This window comes from Carcharodon carcharias, chromosome 5 (assembly GCF_017639515.1).
Source record: "Carcharodon carcharias isolate sCarCar2 chromosome 5, sCarCar2.pri, whole genome shotgun sequence".
NCBI lineage: Eukaryota > Metazoa > Chordata > Chondrichthyes > Lamniformes > Lamnidae > Carcharodon > Carcharodon carcharias.
The window spans coordinates 96,661,395-96,682,071 of NC_054471.1; the positions used below are offsets into that span (position 1 = coordinate 96,661,395).

The window sequence follows — 20,677 nt, forward strand, 5'->3', positions numbered from 1 at the left end:
CAAACCACTTCCTTCTGATAGCAGTAATGGTTGCATTAACAACCACTTTTTAATATTTTTTTCAATAGCATACAGGATGTTGCACTGACAGGACTTCACTGTCTAGTAAAAATCTTTTGTAATATAACTTAGCCAATGGATCATCAAGTTCTTTGTTTGAGCCATGGAGTTAAAGCCCACCCTGACATTGTCCATCCTTCACAAGCTTCTGGAGCTATCACACATGACTTTTGTCTTTGATTGACCAAGCTTTTACATCATAATTTTCTTATCTCATCCTAGGCTGTTTTCTACAAATCTCTCTAAACATCTTGTCTCCAATTTCTAAACTAACATTCAGAGCTTCCTCATTCATATTCGCCTGTTACCAGTTACCTATGCTCAGAGCTACTCACAATGGCCATCCGATTCCAAATGTCCCCTGATCTTATCGCACTAATGAAACCATACAAAGATTCTACACAGTAATCAACATTGCATTTCGGCTAGCACAATGACTTAACACAGCTTCAAAATATGATTGTCTTGAGTCCATATGACTCTTCTTCAGAGCACTGAAAAAGAGTCATACGGATTTGAAACATTAACTCTGTTTCTCTCTCCACAGATGCTGCCAGACCTGCTGAGTTTTTCCAGCATTTTTTGTTTTCATTTCCCATTTCTAGCATCTGTGGTACTTTGCTTTCATCAAGTGTGATTGTCAAGTATGAGTGTTTAGCTTTCTTTTTATGACAGTAGGTCTTGAAAGTGTTGATTCCCAACACAAGTTCAATGGTCCATGCTTATCTGTGAAAAAGCTGTCTGAAGCTTTTAGCAAGTTATATTACTTTGAAATGTCTCTTTTGCCTTTGCAAACCATATTGATGCATTTGGCCAGGTTTCCGTACAATTGGCTAGAATAAACAGCACTTCACACCTCATCCAAACTGTCGATGCCCTAGGGTTGGATAGTTTCCACAAATCTTGACCACATGTTCTGAAGTTAGTGGAGAATATTACAGTTACTTACATATTAAAGTTTCTTAAATAAATAACTTCTTTTAAACAAAAGAATGAAAACAACTTCATACACACTATGAGTAAACAATCTTCTTTGGTCGAGAAATGCTGAAAGGTAAAATAGAGACCATGCTGGAACTACATAGCAGATCTATCAGTATCAGAGAAAAGTTGGGTCAATATTTCAGGTGTAAGGAAAGAACTTACATCTGAAACATTTAGCTGCCTTTGCTGGTGCTGACTGCTTCGCTGTATATTCTTAGCATTTGTGGTTTCCATTTTGGTCTTCGTCAGCCTTTTAATTTCTGAAGGACATTTTCAGCATAATGGAGAGGCCAGAGAAGCTGGGTTGTTCTCCTTAGAACAGGGGAAGTTAAGAAAAACTTTAATAGATGTTAACAATCAGGTGTAGTTTGATAGAGTAAGTAGGGAGAAACTGTTTCCAGTGGCTGAGGGTAAAGTGACACAAATTTCGGGTAATTGCCAAAAGAACCGGGGCAACCTGCAGAATTTTTTTGAGTTGTAATCTGGAGCGCACTGCCTGAAAACTAATGGAAACAGATTCAATAGCAACATAATTGGATAAATACTTAAAGGGGAAAGCGTAGGGGAGTGGAATTCATTGGATACTTCTGTCAAGAGTTGGTGCAGGCACAATGGGCCAAATAAAAGCATGGAATCATAGAATGGTCTTGGCACAGCAGGAGGCGATTTGACCCATTGTGCCTATGTCAGAATGACCTCCTCCTGTGCTCCATGATTTTATGGTATTCAGCTTGTGTGTGAAAAACATCATAGGACATGAATTACAATTGTTTTCTGTAAATTCTCATTGCTGATATCATGGAGCTCTGTATAATTTAATCAGAGATGCATATGCTTAATATATGTTTTTTAAAGAAGATAATTTAAAGTAAATTAATAATAAATTAATAGAGATGGGCAATTTTTAAAATTATGTTAAACGAGGGACGTAACTGCGTTCGCTGAATGGGAGCACAATTCTCAGCCATGTCAACTCACTGTCTCTTTCACCCAATGCCTGAAGAATGTAACAAAAGGCGTTTCCCCTGTGCTCTATGTCAGAGCCACGGCCAATGGAGGATGCAACATCGACCCAGCGTTCACCTAGAACTATCGCGGCCGCCTCGTTGATTTCCCCCCTTTCTCTCCTGAAGTTTATACGTAAACATACCTAAGAGGGAGAAATCTATAGATCACCGCCCAGATAAAATCAACAACCGGACGAAATCTCAGCCCGTGGGGCTTGGCTGGATGATTGACAGGCTGTTGAGCCAGTGAGATGTTGAGGAAGCCAGGAGAGCGCTTTAAGGAGGCGGGACCAGTGCTGATCCGTGAAGTGGCAGTAAAAGCTGCAGGACTGACTGTGAAAGGAGTTGGAGTTACATTTACTGCTGAGTGGCTGAAATCGCGGCAAACTTGGAATTGAGACAGCGATGGTAAGTAAGTCTGCTCCAAAATTGAGGGAGAACAAACAACAACAGCAAAAAAAAAATGCACATCCAGCGACGTTTTCCCCCCTCAAAGGTTTTCTGGAAAATTAAACAAACCCACCCCTAAAAAAACAGGCTGAGATTTTGTCGATATTCAGTGGAGTTTTCTGCAGATGAGAGTCCATGTGGGACGACGGACCGTTTTAATGTAGAATTTGCTGGGATGGGACTGAGGAGAGACAAATCACAATAGTGTTCAAACTGTCTTTTGTTCGGCTTGGAAAGTCAAAGCGTTGCTATGGTTCGGGTACATGAGAAGTTGGCATTTACCCAGAGGAAGCGTCTTGTCAGTGCAGGAGGAGGACGAGTTTTGGTCAAACACGGCGCTTGATTCTGCATCGTTACTGTATTCCCGATTCTTTCCTGTGTTGGTGAAAATCATGACTCCAAGTGTATCGGGAGCGTGATTTTAAAAACTTAACTTGAGTTACAGCAGCCTTACAAAAGAACTGGATACAACCTAACAGTTTTTCTGTGAAACTTTCCTAGCTTTCTGTACCTAAGCTCTTTGCTTTTTTAAAAATGTAGTGGAAGTTTAACCCTTCCTGCTACATCAAACTCCCTTAACATTTCGGACTGTAAGACCAAAATTGGGCCTGTGAACAGCGTTCGGCTAAACTATACAGTTTAATTCAGTTCAAGGTGGCATCATTGCCTCGATTTAACTTTTCCTTCCAAATGTACAACGTAGACCTCTTAATTTTTAAGAAGACAATCAGCATTCTAAAAGTCAAGCTTTCTTAGCCTATATTGCAGACTATGTACAGGACAAGTATCCTGCAAAATAATCTGTGCTGATACTTCCAACGACGGGAGATGTAGGAGATAATGGGCTGAGCTTTACTTTGAATATATGTTGAGCACAGTCAGATCCAGGTACAATTCCTGTACGTTTTAGAGTGGTCTCATGGTAGCTTCTGTCTTCATGACTAGTTTGGTGGGTATGTTACATATCTATTGAAAGTTGGTTTAGAATTTCAAATGCTGGTATATCTGGGTTTGAACTTTTGGGCTAATGTTTAAGGATCATATTCCTTAACTCAGCTGCTAGACTTTTACCAAGTTGGAACAATGTAACCAGCAAGAAACAAGTTGGGTGATGCCAGTAACATTATTCTATTGGAAACTACTCTCTGTAATTACAGTAGGTACAAGTTGATTTCTAATATTGAATTCCATTGGAAGTCAATAATGATTATAGTAGCTTCTGAGATTATAAATGACTTTTTGTTATGCAGTCTGCTGTATTTTCAATTATTATCAGAACTGTTTTGCTTAGGCTATAACTTTGACCTTTAAAACCCCTATGTGCCACAGTGAATTAGGAGTTTTGAATGTGTTCTTGTAGAATGTGGAATATTTATACTTGACATGGCACAATGCCATGCTGCTGGTCAATTGCCATGTATAAGCCAAGCAATTCCTTAGTAGGAAAGGAAAGGGGAACCTGAAAGGTTCAACATTCTAGGTCACACTGGCACACCCCCTAATGGATTGAAAATGCCTTGAAAATGTGTAAAATGAAGAAAGTATGATTTTCAAATGTAGTATTTTTGAGTAAACTTTCAATTTATGTTTTGAATGATTTTGTTTGAATTAATTTTGTACACTATTTTATGTTTTCTCTTTAACAAGATTGACAGATAGTCTTCTTCCAGGCTGCTGCTGTTCTATAACCAAGCCTGAGAAGGTGCATGATGTAGTGACAAGTCATTTACCTAAGAACCTATGAATTAGGAACAGGAGTAGGCCTTTCGGCCCCTCAATCCAGCTCTGCCATTTGACAAGATCATGGCTGATCTGACTGTGGCCTTGACGCCACTTTCCTCCTCCTCCCTATATTTTTTGACTCCGTTAGCCGAAAATCTACCCAGCTCTGCCTTAAAAGTTGTCTTTTAAAATAGCCCTGGGATTAATACTCTTGGCTGGCCTCCCATTTTCTGCCCTCTGTGAATTTGAGGTAATTCAAAACTATGCTACCCAAGTCCTAACTATGTCCCATTCACCCATCATCCCTTGTGCTCATTGACCTACATTGACTGCCATTTAAGCCATGCATTGATTTTAAAATTGTCATCCTGTCTGCAGGCTTTGACATGATTGACCACACCATCCTTCTGCAACTGGTATCCAGCTGGGTGGGACTGCATTTGCCTGGTTCAATTCTTATCCATTCAATCGTAGCCTTCTCTGCACTGTCACCTCTGGTGCCCCTCAAGGGTCGACCCTAGGCCCTCCCCCCGCTTTTCCTTCTCTATGTGCTGCCCCTCAGTGACATCTTGAGAAAATACAGTGTTCATTTTCAGAAGTGTCCTGGTGACATTCAGCTCTATCTTACCACAACCTCTCTCCACTCCTGTACTGTTGCTAAATTATCAGATTGTCCCATCATCCAGGACTGGATGAGCTGCAATTTCCTCCAATTAAATGTTGGGAAGACTGAAGTAATTGCCTTTGTTCTCCACTTGAAACTGCGTTCCTTAGCTACCAACTCCATCCTTCTCCCTGGCAACAGCTGGAAATTAAGCCAGACCATTTGCATCCTTGGTGCCATATTAGAACTAGATGTGAGCTTCCAAACACACACCCATGCCAGCACCAAGACTGCCTGTTTCTACCTCCGTAACATTGCCTGACTTAGCCGCTGCCTCAGCTCAGCTGCTGCTATACCCTAATTTGCGCCTTTGTTACCTCTACTTAAATATTCTTATGAGTTCCTGGCTGGCCTCCTACATTACAGCCTCTAAACTAGAGCTCATCCATAACTCTGCTGCCTGTATCGTAATTTGCACCAAGTCCCATTTACCCATCACCCCTGTGCTTGTTGACCTACATTGGCTCCCCGTCAAGCAGTGCTTTTACATTAAAATTCTCATCCTTGTCCCTATATGCCTGTAATCTCCTCCAGCCCACAACCCTCTTTGAGCATCTCTGGTTTGAATTGCTCCACCCTGCCCTCAGTTGCCTTGGCCCCAAGCTCTGGAATTCCTTTCATAAACCTCTCCACCTCTCTACTTTGCATTCCTCCTTTACAACACCCAAGATTTTGACCATCTGTCCTAATATCTCCTTATCTGGCTCGGTGTCTAATTTTCCTTTGTAACACTCCTATGAAGTGCCTCAGCACATTTTATTACGTTAAAAGCACAGTATAAATAGGTCATTTTCAAATCCCTCCATGTCCTCACCCTCTAGTCTCTAATCTCCTCCAGCCTTTCAGCACTCTTGAGATATCTGCGCTCCTTGAATTCTGGCTTTTTGAGCATCCCTGATTTTATTCAATCCATCATTGGCGGTTGTGCATTCAACTCTTAAGTTTTTGGCATTCTTTTCCTAAATTTCTCTACTTCTCTTTGATCCTTTTAAGAAGCTTCTGAACCAAGCCATCTGATCTAATATCTGCTGACATGGCTCAGTGTCAAATTTTGGTTTATAACCCCCCCTGTGAAGTGCCTTAGGGTGTTTTACTGTGTTACCATATAAATACAGGTTGTCATTGTCATCATCATTGCTTGCTGCTGCTGCTTCTTCTCCCCCCCCCCCCCCCCTTTTTAAAAGGTAGATTGTGCCTTATTTGTGCCTTTGTTACCTCTACTTAAATATTCTTATGAGTTCCTGGCTGGCCTCCTACATTCCAGCCTTTAAACTAGAGCTCATCCAAAACTCCCATTGTGCTGAAATGGCTGATGAGGCAATAAACATAAATAGTTTAAAGAATTGTCTCCAAGTGCAAATACCCTATTTGAAATTATTAAAACTTTTGAACTCCTGCACTTGTGTGAGCTAGTGGATATGATGATGGATGTAGTGAAGTTAATAAATAGTGGCAGAGAGATTTGTGATTGGTTATAGTTTACTGGGAAACAATTTAAAAATATGAGAATTCTTTGTAATGCTTTTGAAAGCTGAACTTAGTAGAGTTTTTTTTTGTTGCAATTATGAGATTTATAAGATTATTATAATTTGGGACTGTGGCTTTAAATTTAGGGTAAATGAAGGTTGGTTATGTGACCTGTTCTGAAGCCTATCTGCCCGTGAACCTGGTTGATTTTATTATTAAAGATCAAAGGAAGGCTTAGATTATTTTACTCAGGTGTAGGGTATTTGTACTTGGAGACAATTGCAGCAGTCTGAGTTTACCAGGAGTAGACTCTGAGTTTCCCAAAGTCCCAAAAAGGAGTTGTTTGTGAGCCTACTAAAGTCCCAGAAAGGTTTGTTGATATTGGTATTGTTGATATTGTTGATATTGTGCTGTAAACCGTCCATTTACTACTTAAATAAAAAGGAGTTGGGATCAAGGATCGTTAATTTGCAGTTCTACCTAGATATAAAATTATGTGCCATGGGGAAGAGAGCAGAGGAGGCTGTTTCTGAGATCAGGTTACAGGTCTCCCTGCAGATAATGAATATCAGAGGCAGAAGAGGTTCTGTGTGGTCAGCAGAAAGAAAAGACTGATTGACTTTAAGAGCTACCACAGCTGGATGTGGGATGGAGACAGTCTCTAGTCGAAGAGACGCATCCTGCAACTTTCTACAGATTCCGGGAGATTTGTCCTGGCATAGCCAGGAGGAAGATGAATCATCGGAACTGGCTTTACTGCTGGTGGTGGATTTAAGGAACTTTCAGAAAACTGAGGAAAGGCCCTTAAGACAGTCCAGAAATTCCTACTCAGCAAAGTGGAGATAAGAGAACCCATCAGAAGCTGGGAGCAATTGTGGACTGTTTGCTATAAGGACTGTATGGACTGTAATTCTTTGGGGAGTGTAATGTGTGATAAGTATAAAAGGGGAATGTTCCTCTCTGTAGTTTAAAGTATAAGTTGCCTATAAAAAGGAAAATGTTTTTAGTCATTGGTTACAGTGAAGTTTTAAAACATGAAATCTTGCCAGGTCATTCTTTCAGCTATCAACTGGAAGTTCAAACCTCTTTTAAAAAGTTACCGATCTCTATGGGGATTGTGACAACTAGTCTTCATATCCTTTACTTTTGGCTTTCAAATCTTGCATCATTGTTTAATTTTGTAGTTCCAAAGTTTCAAGAATGCCTGTCCCTGCTTTGAAATCTAGGTAAGCTTTTGATAAAGTGCCCAGTATATGAAAATTGAATGTTGTCTATTAATTGTTTTAAAGCTTGCACCTTCACATAAGAAATAGACAGCCTGCCTTCAGACTCCTTGACTGGACCAAATTGGAAGTGTGCAACTCCAAGAAACAAATTGTTTTTTTTTAAATAGCACTGTTTCTCCTCTTCAGCAATGGAAAGGTGAATGATTTTCATGACCTTGGGACATCCCAAAATGCTTTATAGTCTGTTATGTATTTTTGAAGTGTAGTCACTGTTGTAATTTGAGAAATGTGGGAACAAATTTGAGCACAACAAGCTCCCCAGAATCAGCATTGTGATAAGGACCAGATAATCTGTTTTAGTACTGTTGAGTAAGGTGTATTGGCCAAGACACTTGTGAGAACTGCCCTCGCTTATTTGCAATAGTGCCATGAGATTTTTAATGTTCACCTGAGTGGCATTACTGGGCCTCAGAAGGTAACTCTGACAGTGCGGTGCTCCATATGTACAGTACTGAAATGTCAGTCTGGATTATGTGCTTGTGTTTCTGGCGTAGTACTTGAACCCACAACCTTCTGACTCTGAGGCAACTAACCAAGGCTGACATTAAACAATGTCAAACTGACTTATTCTGACTGGTTGCTTCTCTTTTTATTCATTCACAGTTGTGCGTTTGTTGGCAAGACCAGCACTTTAATGCCAATCCATAACTGCTTTTGTAAGGTGGAGGTGATCCACTTTCTTGAACTGCTATAGGCTGTGTGGTGAAGGTACTCCCATATTGCTTTTAGGTAGGCTCAGCAATAATGAAACAATGTCAATGTATTTCCAATTCAGTTTGGTGTATGGCTTGGATGGGAACTTGCAAGTGGTGGTATTCCCACATGCCTATCACCCTTGCCCATTTAAGTTGTGGAGGTTGTGGGTTTGAAAGGTGCTATCGAAGGAGGCTTTGGCAAGTTGTTGCAGGACATCTTGCAGGTAGGACCTATTGTACATACAATGCACTGATGGTAGAGGGAGTGCATATTTAAAGTGGTTCTTGGGGTGCTGATGAAGGACACTTTTGTCCTGGATGGTGTTGAGCTTCTTGAGTGATGTTGAAACTTCAGTCATCCAGGAAAGTGGATGACTCCTGACTTGTGCCTTGTAGATGGGGGACAGGCTTTGGGCAGTTGGGAGATGAGCCACTTGGCAGTGGACATCCAGTTGCTTACCAGCTCTAGTAGCCACAGTATTTATATTAGTCCAGTTAATTTTTTGCACAATGGTGATCCCCAGGATGTTGATGGTGGGGAATTTATTGATGGTAATACCACTGAATGCTAAGGGGAGATGGTTAGACTCTATCTTGGAGATAATCATTACCTGACCCTTGTGTGGTGCAAATGTAACTCGCCACTTAACGGTTCATGCCTTGCAGTTGTCCAGGTCTTGCTGCGTTGTCTGGAGAACTGTGAATGGAACTAAACTCTAAGCAATCATCAGTGAACATTCTCATTTCTGACTTAGGGAAGGTCATTGATAAAGCAGCTGCAGATGGTTGGGCCTTAAGACACTACACTGATGAACTCCTGCAGTGATGTCCTGGGGCTGTGATGATTGACCTCCAACAGTTGCAGCCATCTTCCTTTGTGCTAGTTATGACTCCAACCAGTGGCAGTTTTACCCCTGATTCCCATTGACTTAATTTTGCCAGGGCTCCTTGATTTTTTTAACTAATCACAAAGGATTGCTTCAAGTTTGAATTATTCCTCTATCCAACCAATAATGGTTGAAGCTTACAACAAAATAAGTTCAGTTCAAGAATCTGGGCTGCTGGCATTTTTTATTAACTGCTGATGTTGTGTGACTAGTTTTGAAGAGGACTGCCACTCACTGCAGTGAAGAAAATATAAGAATTTTCACCTTGATAAATGAAATATAAACCCGAATTCAGTGGTTGTATCGACCATGAAACTGTCAATGTACATTTTTATCACTCCTCTGAATCTGATAGTGACTTCAGGAGTCTGTCGGCTGAATTTTCAGGAGGGAGTGAGCAGGGTTGCAGACGTGCATTGAAAATTGTGTTACCAGAGGGCTTCACAGGATCTTGAACTCTCCTTCACGCAACACAATTTTCAAAGGGCAGGCAAGATGGGGAGAACCACGTTTCCAAGTGCTTCCAATTAACTGCCGTTCAAGGTGCTTATTAATGGTTTGGGGAAGGCCAGGAGGCGATCTTTCAAATTGGGAATTGCCAAACCTGAACAGTCCAGTACACGTTCGTGCACAACTGTCGGGTTCAAGGAAGGCAGCTGCAACGTTTTTTCTTAATATCAGAAAAAATTTTGCTGCCAGGGCTTTTGCTGTGAGATTGGGTGCAGTACTGTTTGGCTGGAGATTTGGCCAAGTTTTCTGAGTGTCAAGGCTTCTGGCTGTATGAATTCTTGCCTGCCCTTTTGTGCATGGCGGCAGCAGGCCCTGTCTTGGCCTTTGATGCTCCTGCTTCAACAGATATCTCCCACCTCTCCCCAGAACTCAGTATCTCTCCCCCGAGCTGGATGCCCAGCTCACCTCCAGCCTAATTAGGGCATTAACATTTGGTGATTGTATTGCACACACGACACAAACACAAGACGTGGTGTGGGATTGGTACTCTGATTTGAAAATCAAGCCCCACGTGTTGTGCAGAATAATGCAGACACTTAGAAGTTGCTGTCATTGATTCTGTGCATCTCCGGTGGGTTGCACGGTTGAAGACCCCATAGATGGCAATCCAACAGAAATCACTGAACAGATGTAAACTTAACCCTCTTAAGCTATTTGGCTAGCTGTAAAAACCCTTAAAAGTTACACCTTATTGCCTGGGGTGTAACTGGGCTTTTAGCTACATACTAAGTTCATAAATATTGCTGAAAATCCCATCTGGCGGTGGGAGTCTAATCTTATATTTGGAGAATGTTCAATTTCCCCATTATGATAAATTCACATTTTAAAAATTTATTTTAAGGTTGATATTTCACCTTCTATGTGCATTTCCCAATCACTTATTTTGCTCTCTATTCTTTAAATTAATTAAATTTTACCATCCATGCGTTTCACTTCCTGGTTTGCTGTCTGTGAGAATACTTTATTGTGATTGGCTGCTTAATGACATTGCTGCTGCTGCTGCTTCTGCTGCTGGATGCCTGGAAGTCTCCTTGACTTGGCACCAGATTCAACATGATGTTGGGAAAGAGGAAATCCATGCCACAGAGATGACCACCTCTTTGTGGGTAGCTTTCTTTGAGGGCAGCGGCGAGTGCTGTCTCTTTGTCACTGACTGTGAAACCTGGATCTTTGAATATGATAAAATCTGTTGTTAATATTGATTCACAGACTTTTTGTATTGTTAAAAACATCATGTACAAAGCATGTTTTTTAAATGGAAAACCTTTCACTCAAGTCAGACAATTTAGCTGCTAGGTTTTGGTCAAGGTTTGAGTTAATGGTTACAGGATAATTGCTGGACTGTTAATTAGTTCTTCAAGGGTCAATATATGCCATCCCAAACATCATATGGCATTATCAAATTTTGCCTACATTATTCCTTAAATATTATTTGATGCACCTGTTGCTTAAGGGTGTATTCAGTTAAATTTATTGAGCATGGCGCATGGAACATCAAGCTACTAGAAATCTCGTCCTTCAGTAAAGCAGTCTAAGCTATTGATAACTTGTGCTGACTTCTGTTTTGGTGAATTTGGAGTGGTGCAGCCATGTCTTACCTTTGCCTCTGTATAAGGTTTGGCTTCAAGTCCTGTGAGGAAGCTTAGGTCAGGCTTTCTTCAGGTGAGCAGCTAACTATTCAGGGGCAGTCATGATTAGCCAGTGACTGAACCTTGCAGCCAAGATCTGCGAGGACATTTAGCTTTAGAGTTGGTGTCCGTGTAGAGTGAAAATGGCTAGACAGAGCTTGCAGGAAATGGCCCCTTGGTGGACAGCTAATTGGTGGAAAGCCCTGCATCTCAACTTGATATGAGTTTACATCTGATCTACTTTCAGTGAAGGGTGAATTAATGTGGAAGCATGTGATTTGTTCCCAGTAACTTATGTGCAGAGTAAGGATTCTCCATGGTGCTCCCAGTGTGTATGTGCCACTTACCTGAATAAGTATTGGGTGGAGAAAGTTTCAGTTTGGATCATGAGTGTTGCAGAGTCCACTTATGAGACTGCTCCCTGTCCAACCTCCTGTGCTACTTTACCTATCCTATTTTAACACATTTGTTAAAAACTGCTTTCTCGATCAAATTTTTGGTCATTTGCCCTAATGTCTCTTTGGCTTGGTGTCAATTTTTGTTTACCCGATTCTGCTTCTGTGAAGTGCCTCGGAACATTTTACTATGTTAAAGGCACTATTTAAGTATCTATACAAGTCGTTGTGGATGCTAAGCCTAGAAAAGCATTCAATATTTTGACCTAAAAACATGGCCTCAATAAAGAAAATGGCTTCAATTGTCAGGAAATTCCCCTGGCTTGTTTCCATGAGTAATGGTTGATATGTTTATTAAAATATTATTGTGATGATGGTAGTGGCAAACAGTAATTGTTACGAAAACTAGAATGGTACACTTTGAAAAATATCTGCCCTGTAAAAATCATGTTCTTTTTTAAATTTGTGATGTGGGTGTGTTATGAACCAGGTGAGGTTCCCCAAAGTAGTTGATTCAGGCGAGACCCCTCGATTTGTCACCATCTGGCTGGGACACCCCCAAATTGTTATGCCCCAGGTGAGAAGGGATGAACTGACTCCCTGTCTTTGTTCAGCAGCACCCCTCTGCTGGTCACAATAAGATTTAAGCTAAAAAGGATCCCTTTCATGGACACCTTTTTTCCCAGGCCCAATCGTTCTGGTTTTGAAGGAGCCAATTTGGTCAGACTTACTTGAGTTAAAGGTAAGGTATTAACTACTAAAGACAAGAAAGGATAAGACACATTCATATGGTTTTCTAGGTTTAGCATCATCAACAACTTGTATATGTACAAAGGTATAGGGAACAGTCCTTGACTCGTGGGGAGTAGGCGAACAGCACTGCGGCCGTTGGGATTCGAGATTCCAGTAGAATTGACGAATGGTCGGTTTCGAGGTTCCAGTAGTGCTGACTCTGGTAGGTGAATGGTTGGTTTTGAGGTTTCAGTAGTGTTGACTTCGATAGATGAACAGTTGGTTTTGAGATTCCAGTGGAGTTGAATTCGGTAGATACTCAAGCAGTCCATGTCCAAATGCTGCAAGACCCGGACGATACCAGGCTTGGGCTGACAAGTGGCAAGTAACATTCGCACCACACAAGTGTCAGGCAATGATCATCTCCAACAAGAGAGAATCCAACCATCATCCCTTGATGTTCAATGGCATTACCATCACTGAATCCCCCACTATCAACATCTGGGGATTACCATTGACCAGAAACTGAACTGGACTAGCTGTATAAATTCTATGGCTACAAGAGGTCAGAGGCTTGGAACTGTGCGATGAGTAACCCATCTCCTGATTCCCCAAAGCCTGTCCACCATCTACAAGGCACTAGTCAGTGGTGTGATGGGATACTCCCCACTTGCCTGGATGAGTGCAGCTCCAACAACACTCAAGAAGCTTGACACCCTCCAGGACAAAGCAGCCTGCTTGTTTGGCACCACATCCACAAACATTCACTCCCTCCACCACCGATGCACTGTAGCAGTAGTGTGTACCAGCAGGGATTCACCAAGGCTCCTTACACAGCACCTTCCAAACCCATGACCACCAAGATCTAGAAGGACAATGGCAACAGATAGATGGGAACACTACCACCTGGAGGCTCCCCTCCAAGTCACTCGTCATCCTGACTTGGAAATATATTGCAGTTCCTTCACTGTCATTGGGTCAAAATTCCCTTCCTAACAGCATTTTGGTGTACTTACACCACATAGCTTGCAGTGGTCAAGAAGGCAGCTCACCACCACCTTCTCAAGGGCAACTAGGGGTGGGCAATAAATGCTGGCCCAGCCAGCAGAGCCCACATCCCATGAATGAATTTTAAAAATTTACTACTCCACATTTACCTTAAACTCTAATTACACACAACGGGCCAAATTTTACGTTCCCCAAGCCATGTGTTTGAAGGTGGGGGGCAGGTCAAGCACAGCGATGGCCTGCCTGTTGCCCACCCATCACCCTAGCTCACGCCATGTACCAATGGCAGGGGTGGTGTCAGACACCTCACCCACCAGTAGGTCAATTGAGGCCCTGAAGTGGGCAATTAAGAGTCTCATTCTGCCGCCATTAAGATTTAACCGGCTGGTAACTGATGTGATAAAAAGTCAGAGATTGTGTCTACCTTATGCAAGAACCTGTTCAAATATATGCATTTACAAAACATGCAGTGCAACATACACAAGGTCAATATTTGGCAAAATACACAAATGGTCTTCTAATGCACAAACGGTTCACACTCAGTTCAAGTCCTTTTACCATGATGGATTCCATGAGCAAAATCTGAAAGGAAAACAAAAATAGAAACAACCGACCCAATATAACTGACCCAATGTTTTATTTTCATACCATCCATCATCAATAATTCATGCATTAGTTACCAAGGCATCAGAGCACAATATAAAATATCAATTATACAAAAATGCGAGTGATAAGCTTCCGTCCATTACATCTTTTACTTCCAAAAACTAAAGGGAAAATGACTTCTTCAGCCATCAATTCAACCATTTATTTAGACACCTGAGAATCTATCCAAATAGCAAACTAACCACTCCTCCCGAACAGATATGAACAGGTACAATTGGCAGAGACTGACCAACTCTATTATTTTGATCTGGGTCAGTTTTGGTGGCAAGGCCAGCTTCAGGTGAAGTGATATTTGAGCCAGTGTAAAAGATTGTGGAAAATAAGAGCACAAGTGGCTTTGGGCCTAACTCTTTTTTATTCTGAAAGGACCATGATCTTTAGAATTGATTTTACTTGAATTGTGCTGATATAATTAGCAGAGACAAATGGAAACTCAACCACATTGGCTACATGATTGGAGGGGAACAAAATTTTAAAAAATCAATTCCATCTATTGAAATCTGAAGACCATCCAATAGGACAACAAATTTAGGAGTCAAAAGAACTGAAAAAAATTTATACAAATTGGTAGGACATGAATCTTCACTGATGAGTCCTGTCCATGAATATCTATTGTCAACTGACAAGTGTAGGGGCCTCCAACATGGTAAGAAAGAGAGAAGAAATGAGAGGGAGAAATTGAAGTACATAACAAATAACTTTTACTTTGCTAGGAGTGAATGTCCAAGGACTGGTTGCCCCTTCCCTTTTGTAGGAAGCTTTTTGGTAAGATATTCATTACGTGATAATTGTGTATTAAAATGTAATCAGTCAGAAATATGCTTGCACACCAGAAATGTGCTGGAACTGCATATTGCTTAGCATTTACCCAATGTACATGTCGATCAAATACATGATCCAAAATAATTAGATAACATTTACAGATTCAGCCTGCAAAAATGCTATGATGTTTGCACAATCAGTAAAATTATACTTGTATATTGTGTTCTATGAACATGAAACAAAAATGCATTCCCTTAAAGTCATTGTAAAAGTCAGTGAACCTCATTAAAAACATCAAGATCTTATTGATCTAACTGTTTAAGTTAACATCGTTGAAAAGATCAATATGGAATTTGCTCCAAATAAATTTTCCAGATATCTCAAAAATTTTAATGAGAACGTATTCCTATGTGACACAATCTCTACTTCACAACATATTGCATTTTTGCTAGGTTAGATTTGAATGAAATCCCTAAACAACACAACTTGGGTGGCAGTAAAATAAAAGCAAAATACTGTGGACGCTGGAAATCTGAAAGAGAAACAAAAAGTGCTGGAGATACCCATCAAGTCTGGTAGCATCTTTGGAGAGAGAAAGAGAGTTCATGTTTTGAGTCAAATGTGGGAATACATAAAAAAAAAACCTGTCATGCCTTGATTTTCACCTGTGAGTCGGGCGCACAGAGTCGGGAGAATTCTCAGCATCGTTGTGATATGTGACATCTTTCGCTAAATCCTAGTTGCTTCAGTTGCCATGTATGAACTACTCCCCATTGCTAACAATGCTATGGATTTTCTTTTAAATCAGTAACCTATGCCAATAAAGCAGCTGATTCAATATAAAATGTTTTCTTTCCTCAATCTCTCCTGTTACAGCTGAGTGGCATTATGTTGCTGAGAATCAAAAATAAGTAATAAAACTCAATATTAAAGCATACAAGACTGGCTGTAGTCTTTGAGCTCAAGACTGATTTTAGTCAAATTTATAATGAAATAACTGTAGATCTCAATGTTATGAATTTTCAATTCATAGTTTTATATCACTTTCAATATGAATGGTAATTTATTTCATAGAACATTAATACTTACTTGAAAGTAATAATTGAAGTTGAGCACATTATCTGGACAATACTGACAATCAAGTGTTTTATTCGTAGGTTTAACATGGCAAAAAAATTCTACTTTGAGATTGAAATCTTTAGAATATACTTACAGATTCTCAGTGTCATAATCAACTATACATTGTCACGATGATGCGACTTGTGCATGAGTGATATCAAACTGTGATTTCATCGACAGTTCAAACGTATATTGAATTTTTTAAAAAGGACTTTTTAAAAAGCAGGAAGACACTACCTTAAGATGTTTGCCACAAGTCACCTGATGTCTGGCATTGCAAGTTGACCAGTTTCTGGAAAGGTCCAATGTGAATTATAATTCAGACATGCCACAGCATCCGTCTTTGGAATTCACACCTGCTGATGCTAAGAACTTTGTCAAAAGGTTTACTGAAACTGCACTGGACATTACATTTGCATTTCTACATGGCTACCTCTCAAGCAGAGACAGAGGGCAGAATTTTGCCCTTGGTTGGCGGGCAGGCCCCACTGGCACAGCGGCGGGTGGGCAGCCGAACTCCACCGCCGAAACGGGGCCCACCACCATTTTGAGTGGGCCGGCCAATTAAGGCCTGCCCAGCGGCCTGCCCGAGCGCTTCCTGTGCGGGGGTGGGGAGGGCTTCCCCAACTGCCAAAGTGCGCTCTTTCGCGTATGCGCATGAAAGAGCGCACTGCTCCCTGAGACTAAGTGCTGTCTCAGGGAGATTACTGACATTCTAAAATACTTTTAAAGTAGAAAAATATAAAAATTATTAACATGTCCCCCTCATGTGACAATGTCACATGAGATGGTACATGTTAATAAGAAGCACATAAACTTTATTAAAGGTTTCAAAAACGGACATGAAACCTCATCCCGCCGGTGGATGAGGCTTCATGTATTATCAGAAGCCCGGTGGAGCTTCTGGCTACCCACCAACCTTAAGGTTGGACCGGCAAGGCATTTAACTTAATTATCCTGTCAATGGCCTTAATTGGCCATTGATAGGTCAGCGGGCAGACAGCTGATTTCGCTGTCGGCCCGCATTCCTCAATATTTAAATGGACCATGGTGACGTCAGGGGTTCCTCCCGATGTCATCCTGCGTCATTTTCCCGTCGGCGAGTGGGCTCTGCCCCCAAATTGCAGACAGGCACATTCAGGCCAGAAAGTCTGAGTGGACAATAGCTACATGGAAAGGTGTTCTTCCTATCGCATCAAGATGGCTAATGAAACATTCAGAAATTAATAGCTGGGACATTACAGGCCATGGGATAGTAGCTACAGTCAGCTCAGACATCAGCTAAGCAAATTCCTTCTGAAATAATTTTGGGGAGAGAGGTCATGTGACTGGAGTAACCAATTTTGAAATCTCTTAATACAGCACGCAAGCTGCTAAAACAGTAGTCTGGAAAAGCTGCCAATGAAGCATTAACGAGCTCCCAAGCTTCTCTTCTCTCCCAAGTTCAGGACCCTATTTTTTTAATAAAAAAAGTTAAAAATCTAGCACAGAGATAGAGAATCTCCAAAGGGACCTCGGGTGCAAAAATCATCAATTTTGGAAAAGATGGATTACGTATTTTTTTAAAAAGAAAATTCTCTGGCAATTGCAGTAATATGTGGTCTTCCACTCCTGGAACTTCAAGATCACACGGAGAAAAATTTGCTGCAGCCAGTTACTAGTAAAGGAATCGTAACAGTGAACCCTTTCTCTTTGTTTTACCTTTTAGCATTGAACTTTAATTTCACTAAGAAAGCAACTTCTTGTGTGTGTGTGTGTGTGTGTGTGTGTGTGTGTGTGTGTGTGTGTGTGTGTGTGTGTGGGGTGAAGGTCTGGTGCTGGTTTACCTTTTAAAATGTTTTTATGTATCTTTACCTGGGCAGGTTTGATAAAACTAACCCCTTTTGTTTGAAACTCAAGAAAGCCTTTCAGGCCATTTTCTTTACCATCGTAAACCACGTAAAGGGTTAAGCACAGACATTGAGTAAATACCTTCATCCTTACAAATTCACAAAAAATACTGTTACGGTTAGACTTGGAGTGGTATGACAAGGGAATAATTTTTCACCCCTCCTCACGTGGCCATAACAACATGAGTAACACATATGCTGCACATTTTTGTCTACTATGTAACAAAATATCAGTGATGTAGGCCAAAAACTATTTGTGCCTAATAATTCTGTGTCAAGCATGAATACTTTGATAATGCTTCTTTATGTACTGTGAAGGAAGGAATGATCCAGTATTGACAGCAACACCCTGTCATGATAATGAAGGAAAAAACAGCAAATTGCTTCCAGAAATATTGGGCTTTTAAAAATAAGATTTGAGTTTTTAAAAATGCATGCAAGCCACTGGCTGGAATGCTGCAGGGTCACTCCCTAAGAGGTAATGGAACCCCACCCTTTTGCCAGACAAGGTACTTCAAAAAGACATCCAGAAACTAATTGCTCCCTCTGGTAGAGACAATGGGACATAATGGGAGGTGAGTATCAACTCATCGAGAAATTCTGTGAGCAATGCACAGATAGGCTTGTGAATTCACTTCCTACTTGGAAGATACAAAGAAGGGGTTAAAAGTGAGCTGAAAAGCTGCCCTGTTGCCTGTCTGTTGGTTGGTGTTCTGAGAGAGCAAGAGCTGGAAGTTTGACTCAGAAGTAACAGTCACACAGTACCTCTGCAAATCGCCATCTTGCAGGTATCCTATCTCTCTCAGTATCTGAGGAGTCGTGAATGGTTCTGAACATTGTGCAATCATCAGCGAATATCCCCACTTTTAGTTTACACTATTGTACCATGTTCTTGGAAATTTGGTGTCATGTATTACTTAAGAATTAAGAATCGATATGTGGTAGAAGATCAAAGAGATCTGAGTACAAATACATCAGACACTGAAAGTTGCAACACAAGTTAAGAAGACCACAACAAAATCAAACCTAGCACTCGGATTTATTTCTAGAGGGGTAGAACTGAAAAACAAAGACGTTATACAAACTTGTTTCAAGCATTGGTTCAACCACACTTTTGCAGTACTGTGTGCGGTTTTGGTTGCCATATTATAGAAAGGATATAGAGGCACTGGAGATAGCTGAATTAAGATTTAGGACACCAGACTTGCAGGTAAAGAATGAACAGCTTGGATCTCTTTACTGTTGGAAAGAGAAGGCTGCATGCTGACCTGATAGAGGTCTTTAAAACCATGAAAGGTTTTTCTAGAGTAAACATAGAGAGTGTTTCCACTTGTGGGGAAGAACAGAGCTAGAGACCATCTTCATCACCAAAAATTGAGAATTCAGAAGAAATTTCTTTATCCAAAGAGAATGTGGGACTTGCTACCACAAAGCGTAGTTGAAGCAAATAGTATAGATGCATTTAAGGGGAACAGGATAAGCTATGAGGGAGAAGGGAATAGAGGTTATAATGACAGATGAGAAAGGATGGGAGGAGATGCAGGTAGGGCATAAATGCCAGCATCCACTGGTTGGGCTGAATGGCCTATTTCAGTGCTGTAAATTTTTAGTAATTATATTTCTTTGCAAATGTTCAGCCTCAGTAAGAATATGAGTTGTCATCTGATGAAGGGAAAATGGTCATTTGGGAAGGCACACTCACTGATTTTTTCATTCCTCTTTCACCTGTTGCTAGCAGCAGCCTTCATTATTGGTTGCTTAGTCCTGTCTGTTGCAGTGTAGGTTTGGCTGCAACCTTGAAATATTCTTAGGAATCTTCAGAAGCTTTTGCAGTTTCTATTAAAGTTTACTATGTGATACTCTCTTAGCTCAGTGATAGTATGTGCTTTTGAGCCAAACATAATGTTGGCTGACACTTTAGTGCAGCACTGAGGGAATGATGCCTTCTCAGCCACACTGGGTTAAACAGATTTTGCGGTCAGTGGTGAAGCAAAGGCTCTCAAAGATCTAGTGATCATTGGTTTTCCCAATTCTGATGGCTGTTCAATTCTGGCAAGAAGTCAATGGGATCTCTTGGTAGGCAGGAGATCTCTGACTTGGTTTTCCCTGACCCGACAACAGTTTAAACCTGGTGTCAAGTCAAGGGGATCTCTGGCTTGGAGCAGCAGTGATGTCAGCAAGCCAGGATATTGAAGGCACTTATTATTCTTCACTTTCAAATTTAATTTTCTGATCGTGAAATAAATGATTATAATTGCATTTACATAATTAAAATATCAATACAAAACTTTAAAAAAAAAAATGTGGATTTTTTTTATCTTATGGAAAAACTGGACATTCAACAAATAGAAAATCAGCCTTTCAGGGCCAATGAGGCTGTTTAACAGTAATAATGAAGTTAGTATGCTATTTAAAAACCCAGTTACAGCTCATTTAACAAGACGTAACTTTTTTTTTAAAAGAGTTTTTTACAACAAGACTTGCAATGTAAAAGGGTCGGTTCATGGATGTCCCATTGATTGCAGTCTGGGTGTCATAACAGTGCATCCTTGAGAGAAGCCTAGGATTATTGACAGCGACTTCTGAATTTTTGTAGTTTTCTGCATATGTGCTGACTCCAGAAGTAGTTGCTGGTTCCAGTGGAATAATGATGATGAATTCTAACAGTTTCGCTGTCATTGTCACCACAAAACTGGGCTACTCTCCTTTGGATAAGATGTTCATGTGCGGCCATGGGAACCTAAAA

The 20,677-nt window shown here is 40.8% G+C and overlaps 1 protein-coding gene across 3 annotated transcripts in view; it reads left to right on the forward strand.

The window, feature by feature from the left end:
- Positions 1–2,108: 2,108 nt before the first annotated feature.
- The window catches only part of arhgef10 (Rho guanine nucleotide exchange factor (GEF) 10), a 397,136-nt gene continuing 378,567 nt past the window's right edge, over positions 2,109–20,677 (forward strand). For 2 of the 3 annotated variants that reach the window (XM_041187543.1, XM_041187546.1), the window contains exon 1: positions 2,109–2,459. The gene's annotated coding sequence lies outside the window, so the exon portion shown is untranslated. The remainder of the gene's footprint in view (positions 2,460–20,677) is intronic. The other variant, XM_041187548.1, reaches the window with a different exon arrangement.